The sequence below is a fragment of the Triticum dicoccoides genome, chromosome 3B (assembly GCF_002162155.2).
Source record: "Triticum dicoccoides isolate Atlit2015 ecotype Zavitan chromosome 3B, WEW_v2.0, whole genome shotgun sequence".
NCBI lineage: Eukaryota > Viridiplantae > Streptophyta > Magnoliopsida > Poales > Poaceae > Triticum > Triticum dicoccoides.
Window position 1 is genome coordinate 140036875 of NC_041385.1, and position 13438 is coordinate 140050312.

At 45.7% G+C, this 13438-nt stretch overlaps 1 pseudogene; it reads right to left on the minus strand.

Moving 5' to 3' along the window:
* Window positions 1-405: 405 nt before the first annotated feature.
* On the minus strand, window positions 406-2038 carry LOC119280997 (annotated as a pseudogene).
* Window positions 2039-13438: the final 11400 nt, after the last annotated feature.

The window sequence follows — 13438 nt, forward strand, 5'->3', positions numbered from 1 at the left end:
GGGGGTTCTTAAACACGCCGGCCCATAGAGCTGTGTGGTTTTTCCTTTTTTTTCATGAATTATCTGGTTTAAAAGATGTGAACGATTGAAGCTAGTGAAGGTAAAATATATTAGTGCATTTCTTTGGGAGAGAGAAGGGCAGCGCATAACATGATTGAAAAGAGTAATGCTATCGACAAAGGTTAATAATAGGTAATAGGTGGATGAAGGGGCAATAATACTAGACGTACAGGCAGATTGATACAAGACTTTACAGGGAGAGAACGTGGTCTCATCTAATTGGCCTTCATTGGTGGGCCCGCCCTCCTAATTAAATCTCCTCTCGTACGTCTAGCATTGCTCATGAAGGGGCCCACCTCAATTCAGGGGGAGGGAGATAATTAGTTTGGGAAGTTAAGTAAAATATTTGTAGAATTTTGTAGGTCTAGCAGTATATTGGACTGAAAAACATGTGACCTATTGTATCATCTATCACGTTAAGAGTGTATTGCAGTTATTTCATTTGAGTAACAGTTCCGCTTATATTTCATTTGAGTACATTATTCTGGCCACCAATCTTGAGCACTCGATGAAGGGTCCGGGATCTGCCGGCACTCAATTTTCCGCTTTCATAAGCTACACACTACACAGAACCGGAGGGTGAGGGGGCGGGGTAGGAACTCGCGCAGTCTGCTGGGGCGAAGGTCACGGTGCCCTTGTCGAGATCATACCCAACGTGCATGTTCTGCTGGGCGATGTTCCCGATGATCGACGCCGGTAACTGCTCCGACATCGCCGCCACCGCCAAGCACAGGATCCCCTCCTGCACCTCCACGAACGTGTTCTCCGCCTTCAGCGTGACCGCAACGCTGCCGCCCAGCCCCAGCGTCACGTCAGGGATCATGGCCGCAACCTGCCCCTCCCGCACCCTGCTCACGTCGAAGCACAGCGGCAGGAACTTTTCTGGCGACTGGGCAGGCGGGAGCTTGATCCGCCGTGTCAGCTCCTTCACAAGTGGGTCTAAAAGCGCCTCCGGGAGGTATGTGAGCGTCGTGCCGGAGTCGACGATGACGGGGGACTGGTCCGGCGCCGCGAAGGTCTTGTCCCCGACCTTGACGGACCGGAGCTCGACGGTGTAGTATGCCTTCACTTGGGATGGGATCAGCGGCGTCGTCGCCGCGCCCGGATCCGTGACGGTGGCCCGGGGGCCGAAGTTGAGCGCGGAGGAGGCCATGACGGAGTAGGGCACGAGGCAGTAGGAGAACCTCCGGCCCAGCGAGGTGTCTGCGCCGAGCTGACTGACGAGGGAGAGGTCGCCGCCGCCGAGGCCGACGAGGCCGTCCCCGATGAACGTGCCGACGAAGGTCGTGGAGCAGCCGAAGTTGACGTGGGCCACGCGCGTCGTCCCATCGCCGCGGGCGCCCGGGGCGTCGGCGAAGGTGAAGGTCTCTGTGGAGAGGAGGCCGCTTGTGTGGGAGCCGTCGCCGTAGGAGTATGAGTACCTGCACTTGGAGTCGGTGCCACAGGCTGCGTCGGGCAGCTCGCCGCACGCGCCGGAGTCACAGTCCACGAGGCTGAACGTCGTCGATTTGGAGGGGTCGAACTGGACGCCCGGCGACTGCGCGTCCGCGTCACGGGCGGCCGCCAGACCAGGACCGTCGCCTCCTTAGCTGCAATTGAGCCAGATGAGGTCGCTGCCGGTGTCGGCGATGGCGACCATAGGAGTGGGCGGCGTGCCTATGTTCACGGCCATCAGGTATTCGGACGACCTGGACGTGACCTCGGACACGACGCCGCCGTCAGCTGAGGGCGCGTCGACGCGGACGTAGTAGCGCGAGAGCGCCGCGGCGCGAGCCGCGGACCGCCGCACGGCCTCGAGCACGCGGGCAGGCGCGGTGAGCGTCGGGTCGTGGAACGGCGACCTGACCGAGTCACGGTGGATGAACTCCACGCTAAACCCATCGCCTCCGCTGACGGCGTACACCGTGCACGCGCACAGCTGGGCCGTCAGGACGACGGCGGCGAGCAGGAGAGCGCGGGATACCATCGTCCGAGGCATCGTGTCCTAGCTTAACTCCCAAGGATTAGCTCTACTGGGGTTGCTTTGCTGCTGCTGCTATGCAGAGGGCAGTATTTATAGGCGAATTTGCGTAAGATTATAATGGCAGATGGTTAATGGGGAGACGAATGTGGTAAGTCGGGATATGATATGAAGTAGTCGTGAACTGTTGAGTGCCATTTGGCAGCTCGCTGCATGCGTTATGGCAATTACGTACTGCGCACTACGCATGGAATCAAGGGTTCATAGTGCGGTTTTATTACGTACTGGTTTTTTTCATCTCACCACTTCGTTGATTTTATTTCGCTGGTTTTATTTCGTCTCCCTTCCACCTGCCTTTTCGCTTCATAAACCCATCAGATTAGTTATCATATATTCGTGCTTGATCTGGCAGGTGTCGATTCTATTTAATCATGTAAATATTTGATAATTAAGAATTCAAAAATAATACCATATACAGAAGATCACCTTCCAAACAAATCACCCCCCTCTCCGATTTATTTCTCCCACCGATCTCCTTCCATACTAATAAAGTACGCATTACATTCCTAACGAAGAGAGAAAATAAAAAAAGAACCTCCCACCCGCACGACCCCTCCCACGCCTCCAGTGCGCCGCCACCCGTCACCACGTTGCTGCGCCGCCACCCCCACCTCCAGTGCCCCGCCACCCACCGCCACGCTGCTGCGCGGCGACGGCAATCTTCGGCCAGATCTGGCTGAGGAGGCGAGTAGGAGTTGGATCCTGTTCCGAGGACGGTGTGGAGATGATCTAGGAGGCGCGGGAGGAGGTCCAGCGGCGCGGTTAGCGTCGCCAGCCGCCACGCCGACGCCCACCCTCGCACCGGCATCACCTGAGGCAAAAAACCGCATAGACGCTCCTCCTCTCCCGGACAAGGTCTCAAAGGAGACACCGCCGCCGATCTGGGGATACGCCGTCGCAGATCACCAAGACGCGGCCGTCGCGGACCACCAGGACGTCGGCAGCGGCGGCGCCTCCGATACGTCATGGACCAGGACGCGGCCGTCGCCGATCATGAACAGGACGTTGCTGTCGCGGATCCCAGGACACTGCCGGCGACGCCGCCTTAGATACCCACACCAACCGCCAGCCGGTGCCCACCACATCGACCAGCTCCAAGGTTTGTTCCTTCTCCTCTTCCTACCTTTTCTCACCAACGAGCAGCACGAGGATGCAGCAGCGGCCTGCTAAAAAAGAACCAAAGGCCCCTGTTCGTGCATCTCTTTCTATGTATGTGGATAAATGGGAGGTTGGGTTATGCAGTCGAGTTGTTTGATAAAATGTGCACAAAGAGCATGATCCATGGCTCTGTTTCTTCATGATTAATTTCTTCCTATCTTGAGATGCACATGAACATTTTTCAGATGGTGGTATGCGGTTTTCTTGGCAGCGGCGTCGGGATCAGGCTCCAGTTCCCCCTACCCCACATTGTTGTTGTTGTTGCTGCTGCTCCAGTTTCAATTCCAGCGAGTGCCAGCGATGGGGATGCTCGGATCGCAGTCCCTGCTCTCATTTTCCTCCAACCTCTGGTAAGCCTCCTCCTCACCCGCTTCGCCGAAGCGGGATTCATAGGTTAGTTTAGTTTGGAAGTGTTCACTGGGCTTGTATGTTTCATTCCTAACATGCTAGCTCCTGCCTAAACACGCATTAGAGAATCTCATGTATGTAACAGAAGATACACAAATGTGGTTTTCCAGGGAGCATCAGCTACGTCTTATGTGGGGATGAACCGAGTGATAGGAAAATATTTTGTTGAATGCAATGGGAAGGCGAAAAACGACACGCCTTGGTGAAGCAACTCTGAGATTCGGTAAGGCTAATCAAGTCTGCAATCAAATCCAAAAGCAGGGGCAGAGAAAAACGTTAAAAATACTTTTTAGCTATTGATTGAAGTGATCGGTAATTAGTAGCAGGAGCAACAGTTGTAGTAATAACCTACCTAGGCATATTTTCTCTCTTTCCTATCACATGGCACAGTGAATAACTTTATAGTACAAATTTGTTCCTTTTTGTGTATATGACAAGTTGGCAACTTCACAAAATACATTCACATTTGTTATTTTAAATTATCATGTCATGGAGGTTCTCGTTATTTCGAATCTTTGGTTGGAACCTTCATTTTGTGTTATTAAATGCACATGGTATTCAGTTATCTCCATTATGGTGAGAAGACTTTGATCTTGATATATCAGATTTAAGCCTCGTACACCATAGGAGGTCCTCCTTTTGGTGATATTCACTCATATGCCATTTTAAATTATCATGTCATGGAGGTGCTGGGTATTTCGAATCTTTGGTTGGAACCTTCATTTTGTGTTATTAAATGCACATGGTATTCAGTTATCTCCATTATGGTGAGAAGACTTTGATCTTGATATATCAGATTTAAGCCTCGTACACCATAGGAGGTCCTCCTTTTGGTGATATTCACTCATATGCCATTTTAAATTATCATGTCATGGAGGTGCTGGGTATTATCTTTGGTTGGAACCTTCATTTTGCGTTAAATTCACATGGTATTCAGTTATCTCCATTATTACCAGTAGCAACTGAAGGAAATATGCCCTAGAGGCAATAATAAAGTTATTATTTATTTCCTTATATCATGATAAATGTTTATTATTCATGCTAGAATTGTATTAACCGGAAACATGATACATGTGTGAATACATAGACAAACATATAGTCACTAGTATGCCTATACTTGACTAGCTCATTAATCAAAGATGGTTATGTTTCCTAACCATAGACATGTGTTGTCATTTGATTAATGAGGTCACATCATTAGGAGAATGATGTGATTAACATGACCCATTCCGTTAGCCTAGCACTTGATCGTTTAGTATGTTGCTAATGCTTTCTTCATGACTTATACATGTTTCTGTAACTATGAGATTATGCAACTCCCGTTTACCGGAGGAACACTTTGGGTGCTACCAAACGTCACAACGTAACTGGGTGATTATAAAGGAGTACTACAGGTGTCTCCAAAGGTACATGTTGGGTTGGCGTATTTCGAGATTAGGTTTTGTCACTCCGATTGTCGGAGAGGTATCTCTGGGCCCTCTCGGTAATGCACATCACTATAAGCCTTGCAAGCAATGTAGCTAATGAGTTGGTTACGGAATGATGCATTACACAACGAGTAAAGAGACTTGCCAGTAACGAGATTGAACTAGGTATTGGATACCGACGATCGAATCTCGGGCAAGTAACATACCGATGACAAAGGGAACAACGTATGTTGTTATGCGGTTTGACTGATAAAGATCTTCGTAGAATATGTAGGAGCCAATATGAGCATCCAGGTTCCGCTATTGGTTATTGACCGAGAATAGTTCTAGGACATGTCTACATAGTTCTCGAACCCGTAGGGTCCGCACGCTTAAGGTTTCGATGACAGTTATATTATGAGTTTATGTGTTTTGATATACCGAAGGAGTTAGGAGTCCCGGATGAGATCGGGGACATGACGAGGAGTCTCGAAATGGTCGAGACGTAAAGATCGATATATTGAATGACTATATTCGGAGTTCGGAAAGGTTCCGAGTGATTCGGGTATTTTTCGGAGTACCGGAGAGTTACGGGAATTCGCCGGAGAGTATATGGGCCTTATTGGGCCATATGGGAATAGAGGAGAGAGGCCGAAAGGAAGGAGGCGCGCAGCCCCCCTCTGGTCCGAATTGGACAAGGGGTGCGGCCCCCTTTTCCTTCCTCCTCTCCCCCTCTTTCCCCCTTCTCCTACTCCAACAAGGAAGGAGGGAGTCCTACTCCCGGTGGGAGTAGGACTCCCCTTGGCGCGCCCCTCCTCGGCCGGCCGCCCCCTCCCCCCTTGCTCCTTTATATACGGGGGCAGGGGGGCACCTCTAGGCACAACACAAGTTGATCTACGGATCATTCCTTAGCCGTGTGCGGTGCTTCCCTCCATCATATTCCACCTCGGTCATATCGTCGCGGAGTTTAGGCGAAGCCCTGCGCCGGTAGAGCATCATCATCGTCACCACGCCGTCGTGCTGACGGAACTCATCCCCGACACTTTGCTGGATCGGAGTCCGGGGATCGTCATCGAGCTGAACGTGTGCTGAACTCGGAGGTGCCGTACGTTCGGTATTTCGATCGGTCGGATCGTGAAGACGTACGACTACATCAACCGTGTTGTCATAACGCTTCCGCTTACGGTCTACGAGGGTACGTGGACAATACTCTCCCCTCTCGTTGCTATGCCATCACCATGATCTTGCGTGTGCGTAGGAATTTTTTCAAATTACTACGTTCCCCAACAGTGGTATCAGAGCCTAGGTTTTATGCGTTGATGTTATATGCACGAGTAGAACACAAGTGAGTTGTGGGCGATACAAGTCATACTGCTTACCAGCATGTCATACTTTGGTTCGGCGGCATTGTGAGATGAAGCGGCCCGGACCGACATTACGCGTACGCTTACGCGAGACTGGTTTCACCGTTGCGAGCACTCGTGCTTAAAGGTGGCTGGCGGGTGTCTGTCTCTCTCACTTTAGCTGAATCGAGTGTGGCTACGCCTGGTCCTTGCAAAGGTTAAAACAGCACCAACTTGACAAACTATCGTTGTGGTTTTGATGCGTAGGTAAGAACGGTTCTTGCTCAGCCCGTAGCAGCCACATAAAATTTGCAACAACAAAATAGAGGACGTCTAACTTGTTTTTGTAGGGCATGTTGTGATGTGATATGGTCAAGACATGATGCTATATTTTATTGTATGAGATGATCAAGTTTTGTAACCGAAGTTATCGGCAACTGGCAGGAGCCATATGGTTGTCGCTTTATTGTATGAAATGCAAACGCCCTGTAATTGCTTTACTTTATCACTAAGCGGTAGCGATATTCATAGAAGTAATAGATGGCGTAACAACAATGATGCTACGATGGAGATCAAGGTGTCGCGCCGGTGACGATGGAGATCACAAGCACAAGATGATGATGGCCATATCATATCATTTATATTGATTGCATGTGATGTTTATCCTTTATGCATCTTATCTTGCTTTGATTGACGGTAGCATTTTAAGATGATCTCTCACTAATTATCAAGAAGTGTTCTCCCTGAGTATGCACCGTTGCGAAAGTTCTTCGTGCTGAGATACCACGTGATGATCGGGTGTGATAGGCTCTACGTTCAAATACAACGGGTGCAAAACAGTTGCACATGCGGAATACTCGGGTTAAACTTGATGAGCCTAGCATATACATATATGGCCTCGGAACACGGAGACCGAAAGGTCAAGCGTGAATCATATAGTAGATATGATCAACATAATGATGTTCACCATTGAAACTACTCCATCTCACGTGATGATCGGACATGGTTTAGTTGATTTGGATCACGTGATCACTTAGATGACTTGAGAGATGTCTGTCTAAGTGGGAGTTCTTAAGTAATATGATTAATTGAACTTAAATTTATCATGAACTTACTCCAGGTAGTATTTTGCAAATTATGTTGTAGATCAATAGCTCGCATTGTTGCTTTCATATGTTTATTTTGATATGTTCCTAGAGAAAATTGTGTTGAAATATGTTAGTAGCAATGATGCGGATTGGATCCGTGATCTGAGGTTTATCCTCATTGCTGCACAGAAGAATTATGTCCTTAATGCACCGCTAGGTGACAGACCTATTGCAGGAGCAGATGCAGACGTTATGAACGTTTGGCTAGCTCAATATGATGACTACTAGATAGTTTAGTGCACCATGCTTAACGGCTTAGAATCGGGACTTCGAAGACGTTTTGAACGTCATGGACCATATGAGATGTTCCAGGAGTTGAAGTTAATATTTCAAGCAAATACCCGAGTTGAGAGATATGAAGTCTCCAACAAGTTCTATAGCTAAAAGATGAAGAAGAATCGCTCAACTAGTGAGCATGTGCTCAGATTGTCTGGGTACTTCAATCACTTGAATCAAGTGGGAGTTAATCTTCTAGATAAGATAGTGATTGACAGAATTCTCTAGTCACCATCACTAAGTTACTAGAACTTCGTGATGAACTATAGTATGCAAGGGATGACGAAAACGATTCCCGAGCTCTTCGTGATGTTGAAATCGACGAAGGTAGAAATCAAGAAAGAGCATCAAGTGTTGATGATTGACAAGACCACTAGCTTCAAGAGAAGGGCAAAGGGAAAGAAAGGGAACTTTAAGAAGAATGACAAGCAAGTTGTCACTCCCGCGAAGAAGCCCAAAGCTGGACCAAAGCCTGAAACTGAGTGATTACACTGCAAAGGAAATGGTCATTGGAAGCAGAAATGCCCTGAATATTTGGTGGATAAGAAGGATGGCAAAGTGAACAAGGGTATATTTGATATACAGGTTATTGATGTGTGCCTTACTAGTGTTTATAGTAGCCCCTGAGTATTTGATACTTGTTCGGTTGCTAAGATTAGTAATTCGAAACAGGAGTTACAGAATAAACAGAGACTAGTTGAAAGGGAAGTGACGATGAGTGTTGGAAGTAGTTCCAAGATTGATATGATCATCATCACACACTCCCTATACTTTCGGGATTAGTGTTGAACCTAAATAAATGTTATTTGGCGTTTGCGTTGAGCATGAATATGATTTGATCATGTTTATTGCAATACGGTTATTCATTTAAAATCAGAGAATAATTGTTGTTCTGTTTACATGAATAAAACCTTCAATGGTCATACACCCAATGAAAATTGTTTGTTGGATCTCGATCGTAGTGATACACATATTCATAATATTGATGCCAAAAGATGCAAAGTTAATAATGATAGTGCAACTTATTTGTGGCACTGCCGTTTGGGTCATATTGGTGTAAAGCGCATGAAGAAACTCCATAAAGATGGATTTTTGGAATCACTTGGTTACGAATCATTTGATGCTTGCGAACCGTGCCTTTTGGGCAAGATGACTAAAACTCCGTTCTTCGGAACAATGGAACAAGCTACTGACTTATTGGAAATAATACATACCGATGTATGCGATCCAATGAGTGTTGATGCTCATGGCAAGTATCGTTATTTTCTGACCTTCACAAGATGATTTGAGCAGATATGGGTATATCTACTTGATGAAACATAAGTCTGAAATAGTTGAAATGTTCAAAGAATTTTAGAGTGAAGTGGAAAAATCATCGTAACAAGAAAATAAAGTTTGTGCGATCTGATCACGGAGATGAATATTTGAGTTACGAGTTTGGTCTTCAATTAAAACAATGTGTAATAGTTTCACAGCTCACGCCACCTGGAACACCACAACGTTATGGTTTGTCCGAACGTCGTAATCGCACTTTATTGATATGGTGCGATCTATGATGTCTCTTACTGATTTATCACTATTGTTTTGGGGTTATGCATTAGAGACAGCTGCATTCACGTTAAAAAGGGCACCATCTAAATCCGTTGAGACGACGTCATATGAACTGTGGTTTAGCAAGAAACCCAAGTTGTCGTTTCTTAAAGTTTGGGGCTGTGATGCTTATGTGAAAAAATTTCATCCTGATAAGCTCAAACCCAAATCGGAGAAGTGCGTCTTCATAGAATACCCAAAGGAAACTGTTGGGTACTCCTTCTATCACAAATCCAAAGGCAAAACATTCGTTGCTAAGAATGGATCCTTTCTAGAGAAGGAGTTTCTCTCGAAAGAAGTGAGTTGGAGGAAAGTAGAACTTGATGAGGTAACTGTACCTGCTCCCTTATTGGAATGTAGTTCATCACAGAAATCTGTTCCTGTGACTACTACACCAATTAGTGAGGAAGTTAATGATGATGATCATGAAACTTCAGATTAAGTTACTACAGAACCTCGTAGGTCTTCCAGAGTAAGATCCGCACCAGAGTGGTACGGTAATCCTGTTCTGGAAGTTATGTTACTAGACCATGATGAACCTACGAACTATGAAGAAGCGATGGTGAGCCCAGATTCCACAAAATGGCTTGAGGCCATGAGATCTGAGATGAGAACCATGTATGAAAACAAAGTATGGACTTTGATTGACTTGCCCAATGATCGGCGAGACATTGAGATTAAATGGATCTTCAAGAGGAAGACAGACGCTGATAGTGTTACTATCTACAAAGCTAGAATTGTCGCAAAAGGTTTTCGACAAGTTCAAGGTGTTGACTACGAGGAGAGTTTTTCACTCGTATCTATGCTTAAGTCTGTCTGAATCATGTTAGCAATTGCCACATTTTATGAAATCTGGCAAATGGATAAACAAAACTGCATTCCTTAATGGTTTTCTTAAAGAAGAGTTGTATATGATGCAACCAGAAGGTTTTGTCAATCCGAAAGGTGCTAACAAATTGTGCAAGCTCCAGCGATCCATCTATGGACTGGTGCAAGCATCTCGGAGTTGGAATATATGCTTTGATGAGTTGATCAAAGCATATGGTTTTATACAGACTTTTGAAGAAGCCTGTATTTACAAGAAAGTGAGTGGGAGCTCTGTAGCATTTCTAATATTATATATGGATGACATATTGTTAATTGGAAATGATATGGAAATTCTGGATAGCATGAAAGGATACTTGAATAAGAGTTTTTCAAAGCAAGACCTCGGTGAAACTGCTTACACATTGAGTATCAATATCTATATAGATAGATCAAGGCGCTTGATAAGATTTTTCAGTGAGTACATACCTTGATAAATTTTTGAAATAGTTCAAAATGGAACAGTCAAAGAAAGAGTTCTTGCCTGTGATGCAAATGTGTGAATTTGAGTAAGACTCAAGACCTGACCATGGCAGAAAATAGAAAGAGAATGAAAAGTCATTCCCTATGCCTCAGTCATAGGTTCTATAAAGTATGCTATGCTGTGAACCAGACCTATTGTATACCTTGCTCTGTGTTTGGCAAAGGAATACAATTTTGATCTAATAGTAGATCACTGGACATGGGTCAAGAATATCCTTAGTGAGGACTAAGGAGATTTTTTTCTCGATTATGGAGGTGATAAAAGAGCCCGTCGTAAAAGTTACAACGATGCAAGCTTTTACACCAATCCAGATGACTCTAAGTCTCAATCTGGATACATATTGAAAGTGGGAGCAATTAGCTAGAGTAGCTCCGTGCAGAGCATTGTGGACATAGAATATTTGCAAAATACATACGGCTCTGAATATGACAGACCCGTTGACTAAGCTTCTCTCATGAGCAAAACATGATCATACCTTTTGGGTGTTAATCATATAGCGATGTGAACTAGATTATTGACTCTAGTAAAACCCTTTGGGTGTTGATCACATGACGATGTGAACTATAGGTGTTAATTATATACAGATATGAATATTGATGTTAAATCACATGGTGATGTGAACTAGATTATTGACTCTAGTGCAAGTGGGAGACTGGAGGAAATATGCCCTAGAGGCAATAATAAAGTTATTATTTATTTCCTTATATCATGATAAATGTTTATTATTCATGCCAGAATTGTATTAACCGGAAACATGATACATGTGTGAATACATAGACAAACATATAGTCACTAGTATGCCTCTACTTGACTAGCTCATTAATCAAAGATGGTTATGTTTCCTAACCATAGACATGTGTTGTCATTTGATTAATGAGGTCACATCATTAGGAGAATGATGTGATTGACATGACCCATTCCGTTAGCCTAGCACTTGATCGTTTAGTATGTTGCTAATGCTTTCTTCATGACTTATACATGTTTCTGTAACTATGAGATTATGCAACTCCCGTTTACCGGAGGAACACTTTGGGTGCTACCAAACGTCACAACGTAACTGGGTGATTATAAAGGAGTACTACAGGTGTCTCCAAAGGTACATGTTGGGTTGGCGTATTTCGAGATTAGGTTTTGTCACTCCGATTGTCGGAGAGGTATCTCTGGGCCCTCTCGGTAATGCACATCACTATAAGCCTTGCAAGCAATGTAGCTAATGAGTTGGTTACGGAATGATACATTATGCAACGAGTAAAGAGACTTGCCAGTAACGAGATTGAACTAGGTATTGGATACCGACGATCGAATCTCGGGCAAGTAACATACCGATGACAAAGGGAACAACGTATGTTGTTATGCGGTTTGACCGATAAAGATCTTTGTAGAATATGTAGGAGCCAATATGAGCATCCAGGTTCCACTATTGGTTATTGACCAATAATAGTTCTAGGTCATGTCTACATAGTTCTCGAACCCGTAGGGTCCGCACGCTTAAGGTTTCGATGACAGTTATATTATGAGTTTATGTGTTTTGATGTACCGAAGGAGTTAGGAGTCCTGGATGAGATCGGAGACATGACGAGGAGTCTCGAAATGGTCGAGACGTAAAGAACTAAAGATTGATATATTGGACGACTATATTCGGAGTTCGGAAAGGTTCCGAGTGATTCGGGTATTTTTTGGAGTACCGGAGAGTTACGGGAATTCGTGGGAGAGTATATGGGCCTTATTGGGCCATACGGGAATAGAGGATAGAGGCCGAAAGGAAGGAGGCGCGCAGCCCCCCTCTGGTCCGAATTGGACAAGGGGTGCGGCCCCCTTTTCCTTCCTCCTCTCCCCCTCTTTCCCCCTTCTCCTACTCCAACAAGGAAGGAGGGAGTCCTACTCCCGGTGGGAGTAGGACTCCCCTTGGCGGGCCCCTCCTAGGCCGGCCGCCCCCTCCCCCCTTGCTCCTTTATATACGGGGGCAGGGGGGCACCTCTAGGCACAACACAAGTTGATCTACGGATCGTTCCTTAGCCGTGTGCGGTGCTTCCCTCCACCATATTCCACCTCGGTCATATCGTCGCGGAGTTTAGGCGAAGCCCTGCGCCGGTAGAGCATCATCATCTTCACCACGCCGTCGTGCTGACGGAACTCATCCCCGACACTTTGCTAGATCGGAGTCCGGGGATCGTCATCGAGCTGAACGTGTGCTAAACTCGGAGGTGCCGTACATTCGGTACTTGGATCGGTCGGATCGTGAAGACGTACGACTACATCAACCGTGTTGTCATAACGCTTCCGCTTACGGTCTACGAGGGTACGTGGACAATACTCTCCCCTCTCGTTGCTATGCCATCACCATGATCTTGCGTGTGCGTAGGAATTTTTTGAAATTACTACGTTCCCCAACAGCAACTCACAAGCACTTTCTATTAAATGCACATGCTATTTTCTTTTGTATCATGTCATTTTGTGGTCATTAACAATCAGATGGATAAAACTGATCTTGTTTTGTGCATCATGGATTTTCCTCAACTGAATGAGTAGAAACATAAGTGTGTAATGTAGTAGCCCCTCAATTCCATTGTTATAAATATTATAGTTTTTCAATCCTGCTGACCTGATCGTAACAGTTGTTTAAAAGGAAGTGATCACATCACTATTTAGATTTTACTTTTTTTTGAATGCTTGAACATAAG